Genomic DNA, 20097 nt, shown 5'->3' with positions numbered 1-20097 from the left:
TGCACCTGATGTTGAACCCTACATCACTTCAGGCTTTGTTCCAGAGGAAAAGGAAAATGTGTTTTCAGTTTCTTCTTTGGGGTAGAATGATCCACCTGTTGAGAATTTCTCCAACATTAAGCAAAAGGGCCTGAAAACGTCTCTTTTCATTCCAAGCTTTCAATTATGGAATGTGGGCTATTAAGATCGCAGAAAGTCAGTTTAAAGAGGGAAGGGACTGGAGAAAATATTAATTGGAGACAAAAAGCTTATCTCCTAATACACTGCACTGAGCTAGGATTGGGGGATCATATTGTTCACTTTCATTGTTCCAGGGACTCATGTGGTCAGAAGCACTCTGGGTCTCTGATTTACTTTTTAAAACCAGATGGTCCCTGGTTAACAAGTGAGGTGGGCATTGAAATGGTCATATCCCGCTCTGATTCCCTCATCCCTTGGAAGCCAGGATGATTCAGTAGAGGTTGTAAACGTGTGGTAGTAAATATGTCTGGACAGAGTTTGTAAAGGTATAAAAAGCAAAAGAACTAGTGAATATAAAAGCTTTCCATGTAGCCTCTGGCAAGAATGACATACATTTTATTGTTTGGAGTTGTCAAATGAATGAAATTACTTTAAATTAATTGGATTATTTTGATGAAATTTCTTGGAGTTTAATATGATTCATGTGGTTTTGAATGGATAGATTTTGGAGTGAAATTGAATCTCACAGGAACGTGTTAATAGGTGTGGAACTGCGTGAGGCTGATGGAAATAGACTGTCAGAAATCATTTCAGAAGTGCACTGGCAGCTCTCCTGGAGGCTCCTTTGATAGCCTCATCAAAAACCACGCATTGTCCAACAAACAGCAAAACAAGAGAATCCTGAGTTATGTGATAATGACCATCAGATTGTTGTTCATGATAGTTTCTGTCAGTGTAGGGACACTTGTATTCCTGAGAATGGAAAGGAGGTGACCAAATAAATGTGTAAGCTAGAGACCTAGGTCAAGTTTAGAGCACAGAGTAGTCTTTCTATTTTGCCTATGATTCTGCTGGAGAAGGAAGATTCAGACACATCAGCAGTCGCAGAGGCTGCTCTGGTTCAGATCTAGAATGTCCCCCAAAGGCTCCTGTGTTACAGCCCTTGTCTCTGGAGGTGGTAGGATATTAAATACACAAGACATAATGGAAAGTCCTGGGTCACCCTGGGCCTGTCCCCAAGGAGACCTTGGAGCCAAGTCCCTCCTTCTTTCTTTCTTTCACTTTCTGTTCAAGGGGTGAAAAGTTTTTTTTTGCCACCTGCTATTACCTTGATGTACCATGTACCAAGAACATCGTGCAGAGGACATGATGCCCAGAGTAACTGTGCCAAACAATCTCAGCCAGAAACCTCAAAATCTCTCTTTATAATTTAAGATCAGGCTTTTGTTACAGTAACAAAAAGCTAACTAAAAAAGGAGCATTGATAAAGTCTAAGTTTAAAATTTTAAGCTTGGCTTTAAATAAATTGGTAACACCCTTAGCTGCTTCTTAAGTCATTTTCAGATGTGGGCTCTGTCCCAGTGATGAGCCCTATAATGGTGAACACATTACGGTGGATGTCCCATCAGGTATCCCAGTACTACTGAAAATGACTAGAGTGAAACACTGTCCCAAGAGGCACATAAATAAATGGTAAATCAGGAGTGATGCAGAAGGGCCAGGGCATTTAAGGAGCTGGTGTTTAACTTTGTGATGAGGTCAGGCAACCCTCTAATGAACATGCTGAGATCCCACACACGCTCAAGAAGTGATCAGATGGCAAAGACTGGAAGAACTTTTCCAGAAAAGGGAGTGTCCTGTGCAAAGGCCAAATGGCTGCACGCGATGGAGACAGAATAAGGGACACAGGGAAGGTTGTATGGCTGGGAGGGAGACACAAAAGTGTGGGGTACATAGAAGATGAAATGTGAGCAAAATTGTGGCACAGGCATGGAACGTGACAAGCTGGGGACATAGGTAGGGGCCCAGTCCTATTCTTCTATGACCCTGACGATTTGAAAAATATGGCTTAGTACTCTTTCTAGAATTCCCCTCAGTCTAATTTAGCTAATATTTCCTTATAAAACTCAGATTAGGTGATTTTGGCAAAAGTAATACACGAGTCTATTGCTTTCACTGGCCTGATCCGGGAGGCTACTGATTCTGATTTGTCCTCCATGTGCTGATTTTGATCACTTTTTGTATGTGTTAGCTGAAAGGTTTCTCTCCTGTCTGGTAGCTATTTTCTCTTCAAAATCTTGCATTTGTGTGTGGTGGCCCAAGCCCCTCATTCTAGCTCTGAGGTGGCTGAGGCAGGATGATTGCCAATAGTTTGAGGCCAACCTGGGCTACACAGCAAGTGTAAGCCTAATCTGAACTGCACAGTGTGACCCTATGTCAAAAAACCAAATAAAGCAATAACAAAAAGGTACCTTGTCGGGCAATATTTTGAGACTGCACTACTATTCTGTTCTTTATTATGTCTGTATTTACTTAGATGATCCTTGTCCTAAGATAATTATTCCCTTAGTACCTATCACATGGTGACCTTCTACTTCCTTTTTCCCTTCCACCTTTACTTATTGAAACTCTACTGTAAGGAAGAGCTTTCTCCTATTTTTTTTTATTTCTTTGCTTAGTCCTGTCACTCTGTGAACTTGTAAATTCTGATTCCTCTGCTATTAATTCTACTATTGTGTATTTTCTTAAACAGTTGCAGATTTGCCAACAGGGATGCTCATAAATGTGGCTTCTATGTCTTTAAAAATATTTTTCTGAGCATTTTCTTGCTTTCTTAAATGGCAAGTTTCTCTAGGCTCCTCTTATATTTTCCCTGATTCTGTCCTTCAGTCAACCTTCTCTTTCTCAGACGCGTAGAGAACCGTATTTGGAAGCGAAGAGCATCTCACAGGGATTAGTGCCCCTCCACCTCTAATCTTCTCAGTGTGGACAGAGTTGTGTCCATTTCCACAGCCCTCTATCTCCATGCATGTATTAAAAACATGAGCACATACAGACGCTTCCAATGCTAGTCCAACGCAATAGGATTCATGCTAGCCTTTCTCTTTGTTTGGAACTCATTTCTCCAAAAGTAGAAACTGTGTCTCTCATTACCTAGTGATGTATTAACTCATTTTCTTAGCCCCAGAATAATAGATGTAGTTGCTAAGTTTCTAGCCATACCACTGTGAAAAAAGATTTTCCTAACCACAGCACAATGTTTGCATGTAGTCCTTTCTACCTTAGTTCTTTCTACCATAGTCAATACTTACGCTTTATTGATATTAAAGTCAACTCACAGAGCACAATGTTCATCTGCATTTTTCTTTTAACCTTAGAATGTATATGCATATGTATGTCTTGAAATAGTGTTAAATCCAAATTCAAGCTTCTGTCTAGGTTGGCTAGCAATAAATTCAATCCCAGTCATTAACAGGGATCCCTTTCTATTATACTTAGATTCCAGTTGTCTCAGATAGAGAAACCTTGGCATACGTCTCTTCATACACGGACCTCCTGATGCAGACAGCAGATGTTTCCCTGAGCCTGGCCGTGCTGGCATCCCTGGCCTCGCTTCTCCAGACGTCCTGTCCTGCCACGCGTCTCCACAGGCAGCCCCATCTGGGGAACTCCTAGAAGCCCAAGTCCTTTCAAGTCTTGTGGACATCTCTGTCCTACCTTGTTGTTTTAACTGAGAGCAAAACATAAGGCTGTTTGCTTTTTTGAGTACAGAAAGTCAGCGATGTCATTGGTTGTTCCATAAGTTGCCCCTTATTTCAGACCTAATCACGGCTACATGGCTGCCAAGTCTAGGGCTGTGCAGTAGGAAGTGAGGACCCCATGCCAGGTCTCCGGTGTGCCCTCTTCGTGCACTTCAGGGCTGCAGTGTGCTCAATCCCCTTTCACTCACTTCTACTCCATTACTTTCTGGTTTCCAGGATTCTTTTCTTCTAGAAACTTTGTCCTCTGTGATGGATCTATTCTCATTTTCTTGACCTTTGATGACTACATTCCTATTTCTTGGTTATTTTTTCCTTTATTGCTATTTTATTGTGAGTTTTCATCTCAGTGATTCAGTCTATTAGCTTGAGTCAGAATCTCACCTACATACAAAAACTCAGTACCTTTTAAGATATTTCATTTGGCATCATCTTATGAGTTGGTTATGAGCTAAAGAAGGAATCTGGAAACTTTACATTATGGGCAGACATTTGAAAACCAAAATGATACTGTCCAGTTCAATTACTGTTTTTGTTTCCTAAATAATAATTATAGTTTATTGTAATAAAGTCTACATCAATTTGAGTAAAGATAAAGTAATTTTCCTCAAAAGTAAATTCCTCCCTCAAATTTCCATTATTTACCAATGGAGGTGTATGACTGTATTGCAGGATGAATATATTATAAGCCAAAATACCAAAATAGCTATATACGTTCTGATGTGTTAGTTATAAAATTATTTCTAATTATTCTGTAGTCTTTCTATTATAGGTAGCTCTGCTTCAGGAACAAAATCGCTGTTATTTTTAGCTTGAAATCCTGACCTCATGTCTTGGTCTGGATGTAAAGGCAACCTTTGGTCTGTTCTTTTCAAGGAGTAGGACTTTGGTCTTCTGTTGGATGGAGAAAAAGCACTTCACTCAGCTTTATGGAGTAAAGATGGGGGAGGTGTGTGAATACTTAGCTGATTTTTACATAGACTTTCAAATAGTCTCCCTTTTGAGGCCTTGCTTTCATCTCTACTTCCAAAAGTCTTCTCTACAATCAATTCTTAAGCTTTTGAATGGTTATAAGGATTTTGTCTCAGTTTTACCAATTATTGGAAGATTACCAATTATTATGGAAGATTCATCTGTTTCAGTCAAGCTACGTCATTGCTTATCTTTCTCTTTTCTAGCTTTCAAATATTGTTACTATTATCTTGTCTCTCCTTTCCTGTGTGCCTATGTTTTGTTTGGTTGTCTGAAGTTCTTTTACAGGTTTTAAGTAGTCTAGAAGGGAAAGAAGTAAATGCATATTCATATGAAATTTCCAAAAGAAACACATCAAAAACCTGAAGGAATTTATAGTTAGAAATAGGAATAGTTTCTATAATGTCAAAAAGAAAAATAGGGTTGTTAGTTTAATTAAATTAATTGTCAATGATAAAAAGTATGTTGTTAGAAATGCTTTAAAATTATACACACAGAAAAATAATTTAAAAGATTATATCACTGTTTATATGGTTGTATTTTTTCCAACAAACAATTAATTCCTTGGACTTTGACTTTTAGTTAATAATTTGTAGATGACTGAGAACTCATGTTTTCTATTATTTGCTATGCTCCTTCCTAAGCCCTAACCATCTAATATTTTAGAAAATCGTTATCACCATCATAATTAAAATCGTTATCACAATCATCATTAAAAAACAGAAACAAAGACCGTTTTTCATACTGATGTCATCTCATGTTTGTTTCTCCATACATTTTTCCTGTGAATAAAAGTTAAATATTTGAAGATTTTAGGTATACTAGGATATATCTAAAGGTTTGCTTGTGTGAGATGTGAAAAGGGGCTGATAAAGTACCTGGCACAAAATTGCTCAAAATAGTAGATATTAGTAAATTCAAGTTGAATGTGTATGTGTGTGTGTGTGTGTGTGCACGTGCGAGATTTAGACCTGGGTATAATTGCACTTTTTCTGCTGTACAGGTGAGCAGTCATCTATTAAATAGTTATGCTTTCTTACTCTTCTGGGTCTAACGTCAGTCTAGAACTAAGAATAATTAAGACTTGGAGAGGATAGATGATACCAAATTTTATGCCAAAGAATAATAACTTTCTCAATTGTGTAAGATTTAACCATTAAAGTTTGAATTTCCATTATTTTACCATGGTGGTAACTGTATCATTTAAAAATAACTATTAAAAGAATCAAATAGAAAGAACTCATGAGAGGGACCTTGTAACATAAGTTGTAATGTAACATATAGAGGAAACTTGCTTTTGAAGGTAACGTGGGTCGTACTAATCCCACGAGCAGTAGCAATGCAATAGTAATCAGAGGCAGATGAAAACATGCCCAGGTTCAGCCTCTAGCAAAACCGACTACTCCACACACATTATTGATGGGAAGGAAGGTGGGTTTAGAGAATCACCCTGACTGCATTTCTGGAAAAATAAAAAAAGCCTCCACTGTGACAGTTGACATTGGGCAATTAATACTTTGCCACGTCCTTGCCCTTTACCATGTTTTAAACCTCTGTTTTCTGCCCAGCTTGGGCAGAAAAGTGAGGGCAAAGTGAAGGGAAAGGAAAGGAAAGGGAAAAGTGGGACAATCACTTGACAACATAGACAGACGCAAAGCCTGGCCAAACGAAGCCCAGGGTGTTATCTAAATTATCTCCAAATCAGCATGGAAATACTCCTGTCCCTAGTAATAGGTCTCTGACTTGTTGCAGAGAGTTAAGTTAACCTTTACTACTCCAGATCACATAATCATGTGGCACTAGTTAAGGGCTGAGCAATTTGAAACTAGATGGGGGAGAAACCGAGAGAGAAGAGGCTGTCCATCTGTGCATGAGATACCAGAAAGACCTCAGATGTGAGCCGGTGTGAATAGAAAGCAGATGTGTTGAGAGACTGTATTACAGGTATTTCAATATGCTGTCTCTCCCTAGCTGAGAGAGACTGGTGATAATATTACTGGACTCTGGATAACAGAAAGAACAAACATAGAATATCTCCTGTGTGAAACTAGACAATCCTCAAAAAAAAGGCTAGATCTTCAAGGACGAACTTAGGTCCTGAAGATGAAGCCTTGCTTGCTGTGTCAGTATCCTGTAACATGGAGAATAAACCATATCTATGCATGTGACTGCTTTGAACAATAGAACTGCATTTGCTCGGTTGTGGAGGTCTTAAGTCTGAAACCAAGGTGTTGGCAGCATGGCATTCCTTCCAAGGGCCCTAGGAGAGGGTGTGTGCCTGGTACCTTCTGGTGTTCAAGGTTTTCCTTAGCTTCCAGCTGTATCATTCTAATCTCCTTATGTGGCACTCCTTGCATCTGTACCTCTTCTTCTTTCTGTTATAAAGGCACACTGGACATAGGGTCCACTCACACACCCGGGATTATCTATTTGAGATCCTTACTTATGTCTGTAAGGACCATTTTTTTTCTAAATGAGATCACATTCACATGTTCTGAGTACTATGGATTGGATTTGACTTCTTTGGAGTCAACAATAATCAATCGTACTTCTTTAGAGATTGTAGAGGAAGTAGGCAGGAAGTGTGGTCTGCCTGCTCAGGTTCGCCATTTATGGCTTTGAAGCTCACAGTGCTTTCTGTCATTCCTCCCATTCATGGGACTGATATAACAAGAAAACTCTGCTATAAGAAGAAGAGAAACACGAACAAATTGCTTCTGTTGACCACTGCATGACTCTGTCTGTGACTGAGAGACAGTTTAAGGTCACAGGCACTTGAGAACAACCAATAGCACATGAAGAATGCGGTAGGAAGGAGAGACAACTGGTAAGAAAAGAGAAAAAAATAATTAAAAGGGAGTTTTATAGACTGAAGTGTCCCCTCCAGCTCCTATGCTGAGCCCCTAACTCAAATTCTGGCTGTATTTGGACATAGTACCTTTAGAAAATGATCAAAGTTAAATGAGATCAAGAGCGGGCCTAATCTTACAGGAATGGGGTCTCCATAGGAAAGGAAAGAGTTGCAGAGAGTTCGTTCTCCTTTCTACACACTCAGAAAAGAAACTTCACAAGGACACTGAGGGCTGTGTAAAAGCCAAGAAGATGACCTCCCTCGAAACCGACTCTGATGCATTTTGACTTTGATCTTGGAGACATCTGGTTTCCAGAACTGTGAGAAAATACACTTCTGTTGTTTAAGCCACCCCATCTTTGGTGTTCCAGTATGGAAGCCACCAGACACTAATACAAGAGGGAACAATTTCAGCCAAAGATATTCCAAATACTATTTACAGGAAGAGTCTAGGAGATATTGCTTTCACAAAAGAAGAATGTGCTCCTGGGAATTCAGAACTTTCTGAGACCAAAAACCTTCTTAGAAATTTAAAACCTAATTTTCAGACTGAAATATTCAATAGGAAGGCTGGAATAATATTGAGAAAATCTCCTAGGACAAGAAGTAAAATGAAAGAAGAAAAATATGAATAAATCTAGAGATGTATGGGGTCAAGTAGATATCCAATTCCTGATTAATAGGATTTCAAAATAAATTGGGCTGGGGATTTAGCTCAGTGGTGTTAACATCTGGCTGGCAAGTGCTAGGTCATGAGTTTGATCCCCAGTACCAGGAAAAACAATCAAGAAAATGGAAAGGAGAAAATTATTTTTTAAAACACACAGAATCCTAAAGATCAGGAAATACGTGTAAGTGCCAAGTATAAGAAATAAAAATATAGAATCTCACACCTAGCTAAGCCCTTATAAAATTTCATAGACCAAAGGATAAAGATAGCATTGGAGCTTTCAGGAATAAAATAAAAATGCCTCTTACAAAGAAACAAAAATCATAGTGATATAAGAATAACAATATTTGAAGTAGACAACAAGAAAGAAAGGCCTCCAAAGTTGCAAAGAGAAGTGACACTGGATATTTGTAACACTAAGAAGCATTTGTTGAAAGCTGTATGATAGGAATTGCTAAAATGCTTTATAAATTATAAAGTTTAATCACCTCAATAATTTTTTGAAGTAAATGTTGTTAATATTAAACATTTTTCTAGATGAAGAAACCAAGGTAGAAGGGTTAAATGACAACTATTGTAGAACTACTGTTTGTTGTTCAGCTAAATTATTCAGGCGTGAGAACAAAAAAAAAAAAACCATTCAGACATTCATGAAATCACTTTGTGAGTCATATTAGAATTTATTTTTTCAACAAACACAAAAACACAAATGATCAAAAAAGAAAAGAAAAATATAATTTTACAGCAAATAGCACAAGGGAATCCAAGAAGTAGCTTAACTTGCTGGCTGAGAATAACTCCCGGATGACATCTCTATAGGATGTTGAGAAAAATAGTCGGATTTAGTGCAAAGTTGTGTAATCTTAGTGACACAGTGAGTAGGTGTATGTCCCTTTGGTCAATAAGAAAAAGCCCCGACACGGGACAACCTGCGAGGTGGCAGGGTTTGGATCATGTGTGTGCAGTGACAACCCACTGAATTACAGCCTTTAGTGACATTTCCTTTGGGTCACATAGCTGGCCATACTGCCATAGAAATGTAACTTGAAAATTGTTTTAAAGAGCCATGACTGTGGGAAAACATGCATCATGACATAATCATAGCAATGCTATTTAGTGTGTTTCTGTTTTTAAAAACATGTGTATTGTATTTATTTACATAGTGAAAACATTAAATTGAGGCATTTATTTGAAGATGAAGTAATCATGGCTCGTAGAGAAGCTGTGGCATAGCAGACAGAAATCAGAAAGTGATCAAAGAGACGCAGGAAGAAGAGAGGCAGAAGGTGTGTAAGGAGATGAATTTAATTATCTTGCCTAACACGGAGTCAAGAGGTGCTGTGTTTCTTGGGTCCTTGAGAAGCAGACCATGGCATGGAGCTGCGTGCACAGGAGGTTTGCAAAGCCTATGCAGGATGCAGGGTGTGGAAACAGGACTGGGTAGAAGTGCCTTCAGCCTGCCATGTATCAGGGACACTTGTGAAAGGACAGGAGGACTGAAGCAGGATCAAGCCTCAGACCCTGACACGGCAGGTCAGTCTGGTCAGTGTGCTTTTGGGAGCAAAGCCTGGGCATCGGAGGAGTCTTGGCAGGTGGATTGTTGCTGGTGTCATCATCAACAGGCAAGTGGCCTAGAAAGGAATGGCACTGGCTCCAAAGCTGAAGCAATATGTCGTGGGCAATCTGCAGCGGTCAGTGAACTGCATTCCTCATGTGGGAGGGCGAATTTTTCTGAGATTGGTTTTGTGCCTGAAGGGTGTGACCCCATGTAGCCATGAAGTGTTTCTTTGAGCGTGAGGTCCTGCATGGCTGTGACTCACACTGGACAGGTCCTGCAAGGGTCCTGGTGCTGTGCACCTACATTGTGAAATTCTCAGTAATTTCTATCCAGGAGGCCTGTGTTTTCTTTTGGCACTGAGTCTTGAGCAGTGTAGCTGGTCTGGGGTACACGTCTGGGGATCCAGACAGATACTGTCTAATGGCTAAGGCTTGTTGGAAACAGGAGTTGAAGTTTAAGTCTATTTTAAAATGACACAGTTAAAGCAATCAACACACCAAAATATTGTCTGACCGAGGTGTGAGAGATATTACACACATCCAATTTGCTCAAATTGCTTCCCTAACTGTGAAGGCACAGTGTCAATAAATACTAAGATTTTAGAGTCAGGAAATAGAGGTAAAAGTGAATTAGAATTGTAGTTTAAATTTATAGGCAAACAACATAAATATTTTGAGAAATTTTATTAAATGAAGGAGTAAGTTTCTAATAGAAAACTTTAATTTTCTATTTAATGTATTTTCACATAGTTCTTTTCTTTCTGTACACACAGTTTAAAATTCAAAAATGAAACTCCTGGGTCGAGCAGTAGATTGACCACACGTTTAACTTTTTCTCTTGAAACCACACTAAAATGAGAATAACGAAACCACGATCAGTAGAACAGCAATCACTTAAGGAGGAGGGCAAGTAATCCTTGACTGGGTCATAGACAAAATGGGCCCCCGCGGAGGGGATATCTGGAGTCTCTGGAAGCGCCGTGGAGGAGAGAAAGGGCAGGGTGTGAGAGTGGGGAGGGTCAGTAGAAGTCTGCATGTGGAAAAGTGGACCTGCTGGACTCCATTTTCTGCATGCAGAAAACTCAGCAACTGTGCATTTGTTGCTTAGGAAAAAGAAAAACTGAAAAGTAAACATTGTCTTTAAAGATACACGGACAACTGGCAGCTCTAAGCAGAACTTGCGTATTCCAGCACTTATACATTATTGGTATGGTCGGTAATTGCCTACCAGTGGCCCTGAAGAGAGGGCTGTAGGCTTGTGAGACTCAGCCAGGGACTGGGGCTTCCGACTAGTGGTCACAGTGTCCCGGCATGGAATGTGAACTGAGAACCAAGGAGTATTACATGTGCTTGAAAAAGCTCATGAGACAAAGGAGAATGGCCAAGAAAGAAGACAAAATCACTTGCAAAGAATCAGATATAATATGGAGAAAGGAAAACAGTCTTATAACAACCTTATAACAACAGCTATCATATTGTTATCTTGAAAGATTTAAAAGCTACTATATTTCAATTAAGCAAGGTAGAATCTCATTAAAAAAACAAGAAAGCAAGAGAAGAATACAGAGACATTAGAAATTACAGATACATTACTTAAATAAGAAGAGAGGAATGTGTGTATGAGTGAGAAATATTTGACAGAAAAAGTAGAGCATAGATCAATTTAAATCAAAATAATGCATATTCAAAAAGGACCAAGCATAGTGTTTACATTTAAAAATTAATAATGGAATTTTACAAAGTAGGAATGTGTTAGGAAAAAGGCTTGCTGGGGCTGGTCCATGAGATGTCTTACGGAAGAATATATTGTGAGAACCAGCACCATGTGTCACTTTAACAGAATGACTTCTTATTGATATTTTATGGTTAAGCATTACGGAAAAGTAAACAAAGTATTGCATTAGGCAAAAATGAAGAACTGGATTTTAGATTCTCTAGGCAACTTAGTAAACATGCCAAAGACTGATGAAACCAGCTAGCCTGTCCCAGGAAGGTGTGAGCAGGAGAGGTTAGGGAGAACATTCAGACAGTGGGCTGCAGAAACTTGGAAAAGGCTTGCACAGATTGTGAAGCAGCCGAGAATAATGTGCATAGATTCACTAGGATCACGTCTGATGAAAACCTTAATCCAGAGCAAAAATTCAAACACCGACGAAACATCTTTGTAGGCGAGCTGTGCTCCTAAAACCCAGCCACGGGTGATGTGAGGTCCCACGTGTGTGAGGACAGGGTGCCTTCTGTAGATGCCTTGCAGGAGAGACGGGACACAGGGCTGGGGAACAGCCAGCCCTGTTACATTTCTGGGATGTGTGACTTCTCTGTCATCGTAATAGAAACAAGAAAATGAGCATGAGCAAGCACACACTTTCCACACTGAGTCGGTACCCACTGTCGCGTGTGCCTTGGGATCACAGGGTGACCTGGACTGCAAGAAGGTCTGCAATCTGAGACCCCCCCAGACCACTCTTCCACCCACCCTTCTCCTGAAAGGTTCTGGGAAAAGTAGCGTTTTGGCATTCATTTTTCTCCTCAGTGTTGAATCTGCTACTTAGACTTATCTCCCACTTTCAGTCCTGTTTACTTTCTCCATTGTCCATTTAAACTGAAACACTACGTGGTGTCCAGTCAAAGGTCTGGGTTAAGACACTGACATGCCACGAAGAGCAAGTTTAAGTTCTTCCCCACTCCACTGGTTTTCTTCTTTTCTTAAGCCTCATACCTGCTGAAATTAGTCCATAGGAACCTTGGACAGGTGGATTGAATCTCAAGGAAGTCTTTTCTGCAGTAACTAATGCTTGGAACAAAGCTGATACTGGGTGTGAATGCTTTCAGCCTTCACAATGGAAACCTGAACTACAGAGGAAATTGTGGAGGGACCAGGAGAAGAAGCGAAGGGCAGGGTTGGTAATGTACACCTTTGAAAACATGCTTCTGAGGTAAAATCAATATTTAATAAGTAAAACAAAGGATTAAGTGTAGGGTTGAAGTTTAAAAGTCATTTGATTGTTAAATTGAAAATGGAAAAAGAGGCAGCTGGGGTGCTGTGTGTTGGTGCCCAGCTGATGGGATGTACATGTGAACGTGTATTGTTTTTACATCAAAGATACTGAAGGGCAGTGGTGAAATACAGTGGTCTGCAGCTCCCTCTCCCTCTCCCTGAACGATCTGTTTTTAAAAATGATTATATGCAGGTCTTTGTTAATGATCTCTACAGTTTTAAGTAGAACAAGTTAAACAAGAAGGCAAGGGATTAAATCTTAAGGGAAAAGGAAGATACCACTAATAGAATTTTGCCCAAAAACCGTGTTATTTTAGAGCTTTCATTTACATGCTCTATTTCACTTCATTCTCATGGAGATTTTGTGAGTTTGGCAGCCTTTATATTATCACCTCATTCTAAGGATTGTAGAACCAAGCACGGAAGAGATGACTAACATGCCCAGTGTCTCATGGGTGTGAAAATGTTGATGCTGTGATTTGAATACAAATCATGTCTTCTAGTCTTGTACTTACTTCTGTGTGTCTGTGGTGTGTGACACTCACCTTGGAGCACACTAGGGAGCCTTAGTTTGGGGCCTCAAGTTCCTTTTTAGGCAAATTCCTGAGTGTCTTCCTTTGACTTTGACACCCTGAGCTTTGTAGCATTGAGGACAAGTGCGGTGGTGGAGCACTCCAGTCCCCTGCGTGACGCTCTCGTGTCCTCTTCAACTTCTCACCTTCAGTGTTTAAAAATATGCAGGATGGAGAGTTGAAGCTTGACCTTCATTTTATCGGGTGTCATTCTGTCATTTTGGGGGAGGTTTTTTTTAGAGATGCCTTTTGTAAAGTACGAATGTCCCTGTGACATTCAGATTTCCATTTCTAGGCTCTTATATCCTCTGGGATCTGTGCTGTGATGATTGTTCTCAAAAGGACATGTCAGCTACTGTAGATTTGTCGAGATGGCATTTCGACTTTCTTTCACAGTTTTGGAATTGGACTCTGATTGACAATTTGTTCTTTGAAGTTGAGTACAGATTCAGAATGCACTATTTCCTGTCCATTTAAATCCCACATTAAATCCATTTTACAGTCTCTATTGTCCGTTACCATTAAGTCATATCAATGTTTTTCAGTGAAATCCTAATTCAGAATTTTGACTGAGGAGCTTTGGTTGCGTTCTTCCTCCAGGACTCCTTGGCTATCTATTAAAATAATCAATAATCCCCAAATACCTGGGGCATATATTTTCTTCCTGGAAAAGGATTACAGTGTAGATAGTTGATAGATTTCCATGCATATGTGTCATTTTATAATGCCAACTTAGTGAAAGTTATAAATTAAAAAGTGTAGCTAGAACTATCATGCAGTCAAGTGTGTAGAGTTTCATAACACTCTGTTGCTTATTTTTTGTGATGTCATGCAAAGTACTTACAGAATATGCATCTCAGTTTACTAAAGAGGAATATTGTTTGTGCTGTAGTTTGGATCTGAAATGTCTCCCAAATTCTCCTGTTTTCAATGTTTGGGCCTCAGCTTGTGCTACTGAAAAGTGGTGGAACCTTTAATATATATAAGATCACTGGGGGCACAGGCGTGGAAGACATCTGTAGGTTATGGGTCTCTTCCTTTCTTTCTTGCTTCCTGGCTTCCAAGAGCCAAGCAGGCTGCTCTGCTATGTACTCCTCATTAAGATATGTTGGTGTACCACACGTGCAAAGCAACTAGGCCTGTTGGTCATGGATTAAAATCCTGCAAAAGTATGAGTCAAATTAACTTTCTCTTTTTAAGTTGATTATAGCAGTTATTCTTCTGTAGTTATAGAAACTTGATGGATATAGTATTTAACTTTACAGTTTTTTTGTAAGACATAAAGACGACAATGCAAAGTATTTAGCACAGAATCTGGCCTATAATACTCAATAAATGATAGATACTATTTTCATAAGCCTTTTTCATCTGAAGGATTACATATTATCTGGCAAAGTTCATGGTAGATTAGAGATGCTAAAAATGATGCATAATACAGGAGATGCACTATTTCACATTTTCAGTCTCATATGAGAAGATGTGGAACTAAAATACACTTTCATCTTACCAGTAGACTAATTCTCTTATACTCACTTTTTATAGAGCTGGGAATGCCACAGAATTGAGAATTAATGACGCATTGCTCCAACTTAGATCTCACTACCTAAAGTGCAGTGGAGTGAAAAATCAGTGATTATCTTGTTTTTCAACCTTGATTTATCAACACACGAACCCTTGAAGGCTGGCAAGATACTAGTAGGCTCAGCAACAATTATATTGACGTTATGAGTCTGATTTAAGACTCGTTCTTTACTTAGGCTGTGCTCCATTTGCTCTGTCCCTTCGGCCTAGGGAAGTGAGGGAACTCATTAGAGCTTTCTGTGATGAAGACAGCCTGTGTGCACGCACGCCGTAGGTTTGCCACCACTGGCCTGGGCTTTGGTTTCTATCTGAATCACACTGTTGGGATTGGATCCCTTTCCTTACAGATTTATGTGTGGAGAAATTATTGGCATTTTGCCTACACAAATGTTGTCAGCTTCTCTCTTCAGGGCCTTTATTTTCTGTTACTGGGTGGGATCTTGTCTGGACATATACACACCTTTAAAGGTAATAGTCATTCCCTTGGCTTATAGAGTTCCCTGTAGACAACTGTATCTTTTGCTATTTGTCGAACTAGTCTTTTGGTGCTTATATTCTTTTTTACTTGGGAGAGGGTTACTGGGAATCAAACTCAGGACCTCACTGTGGCCAGGCAGGCACTATGCCACTGAACTAAATCTCTTGCAGTTGCATTCAGGTATTCTATGCATTTGCACTGGCTAGCAGGCTTTCTCTCCATCAAGAGCAGTCTGGTGGCTGATCAGTTCTTTTGTAGAACTCATCTGCCGTGTTAGCTTCATCTTGCTCTCTTTTTACGCTGCTAGCACTCCAGCAAGCTCTGCTGTGGATGCTTTTGGAGTGCTGACACATTGCTCTGAACTGTAGAATGCTATAAACTGAACGAGGTTAAAATTTCAAAGAGGTCCAGTGAGGATTTAAATGGTTGCACAACACTGTGGATATAAGTGCCACCCATAATCAGTTCTTGCTGAACCCGTATTTGTCACTGTTCTGTATTCTGTACAGTTCAGGGATTGCCTCAGGGGGCCTGAGATGCAGGCGCCCTGGGCCAGTGCTATGATGTGACTGCTGTGTGCTGTTTCATGTTGAGGTTTTATTTTTAATTTGGGAGACAGAGAGGTGACGCTGTGATACCCGGAGCGTCTCCCTCAGTGTTTGATACACAATCATCTCTTGCTTCTGTAAAATAGTCCAGTTATTACCTTTAATCCTGTATCTATTATTTCAGTTAACTATTGCCTGAGAGACTGCTTTATGTACAGTGTTTGGAGACCTCACAGGTTCCGGATTTGTTGGAGATGATTTGACAAAGATTAACGAAATGCATTGAACAGTCTGCTTGAGTTAAGGTCTGCTCAAGGTTTTGCCATGTTCACGGTAGAACCAGGGTGTTATTGCCTGTCTGTGGTGTCTGTGGATTTCATGTGAGTATTAATGCAAACCTGAGTCAGCTTCAGCATGGTGTGCCCTTGAGTACAGCAGGCCAGACCATTCTTAAGACGCAGAGAACTCAAGATTCCCAAGGAATGTACCTCTCTGTCCAAAGTGATGCTGCAACCAGTACCGCACCAATCCAACACCTGCATAATGTATGGTGGGAACTGAAGGTGCTCCTGGGGTGAGCATCAGCCTGGGGTCCTAACCTCAGAAATTTCTGACTCCCAGAAAGTCATCTGAGTCCCGAGTGACCTGTCTTTTTGTTGTTATTATTGTTATTCTATTAAGGATGGAAAGATCCTAGATGCGTGGTTGTGAGAACCAACAGAACAATATCAGGACATCTGGAAAAATCCACCTTTGTTGCTTTGAGAATCCCTCAGGATCACAGGAAGAAGATGGACCCAACGTGAGAGTGATGTATCTTACTAAGTGAAGGAAGCATTTGAAGACTGATATTATTTTCAGATGCTTTCCTTCCTTTGCATGTCTGTGACAGTTCTGCCTTCCCATCACTGTACAGAATACAGAATCTGTCTCTTTCCTAAGCTTTTTCCTTACACAGATAACTCGGGCCTTCGGGTCTTCCGGCCCAGGTGATTGCAGAAGTCCCTGAACTGGTGTCTGGTTGGCGGTGCTCTCCCTCAATCCAGTCTAATGAAGGCGCTGCTGACCAAGTGTGGTGTGCACTGGGACTGGGGAGGCCAACACTGGACTTCTTGCTTTGCCACCATCTGGCTGGCATGTGCCTTGGATTTATTTTTCTGTTTAGAATCAGTTTTCTTACGTAAAGAATAAGGATGGCCATACGTACCTCCAGATGCTGTTTGGAGGATTAAACAAGGTGAAGCCTGTGAAGTCCTCAGCTATGAAAAGCACTCTGTGAGTGTTAAGTCTTCTTTCTGTTCTCCTTCAGGCCTGGCGCAGTGTACCGCAGCATGCGTTTCTTCTCGAATCAGTCCCTGAGGCAAGGATTAGCATCCAAACAGTTCATGTGGGCATTAGCCCCAGGAAGTGAGGGGTGCAGAATGAGACAAGGAAAGGAATAAAAGCAGCAAAGCCAAAAAAAAAGTTTTATATAAGTTGTCATTGAAAAATTTACCTTTTAATTATCCCACTGTGGGTCAAGGATGCTGGGGTGTTTGTCTCAACCAACTTGAACCTCTTGTTGGTTCAGCAGTGTTCTTGGGGATTGAATGTCCCGTGTCCCCTTCTCCTGTCATGGGCTGGCCTGGTATGTCCTTCTAGGGAACACCCTCAGGAAGAAAGGATGGGTGAGGGGTACTCTCTGTGGTCACCTTTAGAATAGACCGAGAAGTTAATCCAGGGCACCAACAGAATCCATTCTCTCAACAATCCATTCTATTGACCTGAGCTGATGAGGTGGAGACAGGGCATCAGCGCTAGGTTAGGTTGAGGACTTTCTGTAAAGAAGAAAACTGCTGAGCCTTAGTTTCTTACCTTTGAAGACTTTGTCCAGGGTGAGGCACACCCAAGAGCTCACTGAGAATTGTATCATGGCACAGTGAGAGGAAGTCCTTCTCCTAGCCTGCTTTGGGACAGGGCCTTCTGTGCTGACCATCTTAGAAAGTGAGTCCCCTGACGTCCTTTTTTATTTCTTCTGTACTGTTAGTTAGCTCTCATCTCATTCACAGCATTAGTGTGTCCAGGAGCCTCAAGGGCCTGCTCCCAGGATGAGCATGTTTACTGTGCTTCTCCACATTGGCTCTGCTCATCTCTACTAATCTTCAGAAACAGAGCTTCCCTGTCTCCCGCTCAGAGAAGAGCTGTGTCTCCCAGACCCTGAATTATTACTGTGCTACTTTGTTCTTTTCATCCTGCAATTTCCAATATAATCTTTGTGTAGTCTCTGCAATAGATTTCCTATTTGTTTTCACACGTCTGCTCTAGTCAGTTGATTGCTTCTTAGATGTGTTGAATCTCTTTTGATCTTCTATTTTTCCAACTCGTGTGCCTTCTGTTCCAAGGTGAAGGCTTTGGTTTGTTCCTGCTAAACACGTCTACTTGATTAGTTGAAAGAAGTCCACTTATTTTTACCCGGCTGACTCTCTAATGCACAGTCAGGACAGACTTTTTATTGCAGCAAATATGCATGGAGAGTGTCCTATGTGCTGCATGTCAGCCCTGGTTCCGCGGGACCTAGGTGAAGTGTACGGCATAAGTAAGTCCTTGTCTGGCTGATAGAACACTTAGTTATGACATAGCTAAGTGGCTGACCATTGATTTAAACTCACAGGTATGCTATAGACTCTGCCATGAGTTCTGTAATAATTGAGATACAGAGAACAACTTGAAGGGAATGAAGCAGAGAAGCCTTTGTAAAAACACAAGACAAAACGAAACAAAACATTCAGGTCCTTGCCTGTGTCAAAGCTCTCCAAGATAATACTCCAGTTTGTTAAGTCACTAGCAGGCCTACTGGAAGTCAGATAGTGTTTACTCCTGGTTACAAGTTTATTGTAGGTGGAAGATGTGGATTAAACCAGCAAGGAAAAGGGTGGGTAGGGTGGGATCCAGGCAGGTGCAAAATCATAGGTGTCTGCTCAAGTGGAGTTTGATAGATAGAACTTAATTGCCCTAGCAATGGTGAGAGACAGTAGTCAGCTAGGGAAGCTCACCCAGATGTGGTGTGCAGAGTGTGTACCCAGAGCCTCAGCTATACAGATTAGTTCCCCAAGAGATAAGTTAGTACAGTATGGCTAGAATAGCTGGGCATACAAAAACCAGACATTCAACAGAATTCACATTGTTAGCATAAAATATCCTGTGTGATTCAAGGATTTAGGCGCCTAGAGACGATCTTATCAGACAGAGTCTTGAAAGGGACTAGGGGTTATCTACCAGGAGCTGGTCCAGAATCAGAACTCAAAGTTTTTAGAATGTGCAGGATTTGGGCAACCCAGACCTGATGATCACCACTTGTGTGCTGAATTGTACCATAAATCAGTAGACTAACAGAGAAAGAAAGACTCTCTGAGGACTCTGGGCAATTTCTCCAAAGTCTGGGTATGGAAAAGTCATCTTTACTAGGAAGACATCCCTGGAACTCTCCAGACAAATGTGTTTCTTTTTTCCAAGAAACCTAAAAGAATTTAAAGAAACTGCCAAGTGATTTTTAAACTCTAATTACTGAGCTGTGTGGTTTTCATATATTGTGTCATTGTTGGGTGCCTGCAAGAAATTTGTATTCAAGTCCTGTTTCCTACACTAGATGTTGAACTGCTTGAGATAAGCTCTGTGGCAGATTCTTGGTACCCTTATTGTTTAGTACATTTTTAAGCATATAGTAGGTATTCAAGAAGAAGCCAACCCCTTCCTGTGAGCCAGTTGGTTCGCAGGCTGGGAGACATGAAGAGCGGAGCCCCCGCCTGTAAGCAACCAGCTGATCTGGAGAAACACAGACCGGGATGGAAGCTACTGAGGTAGAAAAAACCAACTTAATGCTTGCAGCATTTGGTATCTGAATGACTTTGCAAGCCCAAGGCCAGTGGTCTGAGCATCTACTTGGAGGATAATAATATGCAGTGTGGCATCTATGGGGATCTCCTTCTGAAGGTGGCAGCCATTGTTAATTACCTATCATCTTGTTTCAAAGTCCTGTATCATTTCCATTGTTCTGTTTTGCTTGGTTTTGTTTTGTTTGATTTTTTTATTATGTTTGATGGCATGGGGAGCTATTTCCAAGATAACAAAATATATTATGGTAGCCATTGTTGATTTCTTATTTTGTTTTGAAG

This window comes from Cavia porcellus, unplaced genomic scaffold, assembly GCF_034190915.1.
Source record: "Cavia porcellus strain 051 isolate PalLab524CR breed Dunkin Hartley unplaced genomic scaffold, mCavPor4.1 scaffold_19, whole genome shotgun sequence".
In the NCBI taxonomy this organism is placed as follows: domain Eukaryota; kingdom Metazoa; phylum Chordata; class Mammalia; order Rodentia; family Caviidae; genus Cavia; species Cavia porcellus.
Note: the sequence above shows the minus strand (reverse complement) of the source record.